The sequence below is a fragment of the Cupressus sempervirens genome, chromosome 7 (genome assembly GCF_028749045.1).
Source record: "Cupressus sempervirens isolate cs-2001-9-10 chromosome 7, ASM2874904v1, whole genome shotgun sequence".
Lineage (NCBI taxonomy): Eukaryota > Viridiplantae > Streptophyta > Pinopsida > Cupressales > Cupressaceae > Cupressus > Cupressus sempervirens.
Genome location: NC_143124.1, coordinates 341,047,283 through 341,050,385, shown reverse-complemented (window position 1 = coordinate 341,050,385; position 3,103 = coordinate 341,047,283).

The window sequence follows — 3,103 nt, the reverse complement described above, 5'->3', positions numbered from 1 at the left end:
CTCAAGGAGAGATCAACCTCAATGCACATACATTTCTGAGGATGAGCATTGAAAAGATTTTCATGTTCCTTTGTAATAACTTTTCCAAGAGTATTAGCAATAGATTCAATAAAAGGTCAACATGGCAGGGGTAAACCTGGGAATTCAACCCACACAAGAACCTTAAGCTTTTTGTCATCAGAGATAGTGAAGTCTCTCGACTATCTTTGAAAACTAGTATGCAGGAATAGACTGTCCAAGGGCCATTATTAAAAACCACATCTACCTAAGATGGGTTGGCAAAGTGAAATAATAAAAACTTTTGGTAAGGTTTTGCACAATGTGAAGGAAGACACTATGAGGAGTCCAACTCTTGTTAACGCATTCTCAGAGCATAGCTTCAAGAGGAGTCCTACCCACAAAATACCCTATCAAGGTATGCTTTTCTAACCAATCACAAGTAGCATCAAATTCCTAGAAATAAAGGATAATATCAAGATGAATAGCATTAATTGATAGGGTAATAATGGTGGTTTAGGCATAATATTTACTTTATGGTCAATATTACAAGAATAAATATGGTTACAAATAGGATTAGGGTTGATAGAGACAAGTTAAACATTTGATTATTTTATTGATAAATGATGAGGGTAATCTATACCCTTAACATTGTTACAATGAAAATTTATTTGGAGAAAAAGTAATAACCATAAAATAATAGTTCTTGATAATGTATAACAAAAATGCATGAGCATTCCACCCTTATTACACTTACCATAAAAAATGCACTTCCCACCTTAGGGACCCCATAAGGCTTACATAAAAAAATAAGTTGAATAAATAATATGAGTACACATTTTAATAAACTAATTTTCTAAAGTAGAAGACACTTAACCATGCAAGCCTCCATCAAGATTTCTTATGAACAACAGAAAGGTGTAACTTCAAGCTATGTTCATAACCTCTAATTCCTAAATATAAAGTCTTGAATTATTGAAAAAAATCACTACGAGATGTGACTGGTGTTTTTCATTTTCTAGTGACTATGAAAGGGTATAGTTTTTTATGATATACCCCAAATTTTATTTAACAATAATATATATTGTGCACAATATCAAGTCCCAAACCTATCTCTAAAATGAAGCTTTACAAAATAGGCATTCTTTCAATCTATTAGCACTAGAAAATAAAACCAAAAATCTAAAAATGCTTCTCATGAGCACCATCTAAAAGTGAGAAGTTAACTTGAGGTGATGAAATTTTCTCCATCCTTTGATGCCTCCAACATCCAAAATTGTAGGTTATATAACACCCACTAAAAATACAATTAAAGGATAAAATAAAACCCTTCAAAGAACAATTGATACACTTTTACATAAGCTCTTTACTAACATCATCATGAACCTCATTAATTACATAGATTTTTGTCTCCATGTCAATGATACAAATTTTAATACTAGCTACAACCATATTTTTAAAATTGTATTTTCATAATGCATACAATTTATTCAAAGAAAAACATGACATGATGAGATCTAGCACACATATTTTAGTTCAAAAAAAGATTAATATACTTAAAGTTAAATCAGATCTAACAACTTCAATAAATAATCTCAAAACACAAAACTATACTATATTTCATCAAAGGATAAAACTCTCAAAAATTTAGGGGACTATACTCACAACTACAGTGCATGCAACACCCTATTCAAAGCTTTTACCATTACTTAGAAGAAAAAAAATGTGTTAAATTTATAATCATCAAAAATTTCATATGGTCCTTTCTCACTTGATGGAAACTCTTTCCAAACATAATTATGGAATTTTAGGCTTTAGAGTACATGTAAGAATATAGTTGGGGATCCATTTTTTATATTTTTTAGGACTAGTGTTTGTCTTATTAATATGTTTCTAGGTAGAATAATATTTAGTGTTAGCTTTTAATATAATGATTATCTTTAATTTAGGTTTTGTAGTATGGTTAGGGTGAAACTAGGTCTATCTAGGACATAGATGGGTTAGCATGTAAATTTAGAATTGATATTATTTAGGGTTCAAAGCTACATGTCACACTTAGGTAAAGAGTATTTTGTATGGTTATGTAAGTCTTAGAATTATCATTATAATTAGGGTTTATGTTATAGATATAATTATGGTTAGAGCTTTAATTATGGTTTAGTTAGGGTCTAGGGTTTTGTTATGAATTGAATTATTGTTATCAAATTTTAGGCAGACCTATACAAATGCACATAGCTAAGAAAAAGTGATATAATTTGAAACTTTTAAAGTAAACATGTCACATGTTTTATGTTTGGATTGACCAAGTAGGAAAAAAAAGTAACTAAGGTACATAAAGTGAAACTAGTAATTGATGTATTAAATATACGGAACTTCATTCTTTTTTTTAAAAGAGGGGTAAACGCTTTGACCTGGAGCTATGAACCAGTGAGGCCACAAACGGGGGACCTCATCCCCATTAGATTTGAACCTTGATGGAAAGGATAACAACTCAACAACTTAACCATCACAACATGCTACTATTGGCTTATGACACTTCATTCATGTACAAAGATCATACTAATTTATTTTTACCAATATATATTTTGCAATTTTATCTCTTTCTTCTATTGATGAATAAGAATGCAAAAATTTCTTTTGAATCACATATTATAATTATAGAAAAAGAGAATAAAATGGATCCACACAAGTCATGGTTGCTACAAGATCACTTGCAATCTAACTGATTTACAAATTCTAGAATTTAGAACAAACGAGAGAGTGATAGATTGACCATTGTCTTTTTCTGGTATATTCATACTACTTGATGTGTTTTTGAAGAGTGTACAATGCATTCTCATAACACAATCTAATACTTGGATGATGATAGATATGGTGTCAATCACGAGGACTAAGAAATGAATAATCTATTTATTTATTTTTAATTAACCATTGTATTTCCACTTTTAGTTACACCATCAATAAATTTGGTTAATATGAAAAAAATACATATGATGGATAATATAAATATCAGGGGTTCTAATTTTAATATATATGAAGTCTAATAACTTCCATATATTCATATAAAACCATATTAAGACAAAGGTGAGTAGTGAGAGATAGAAAA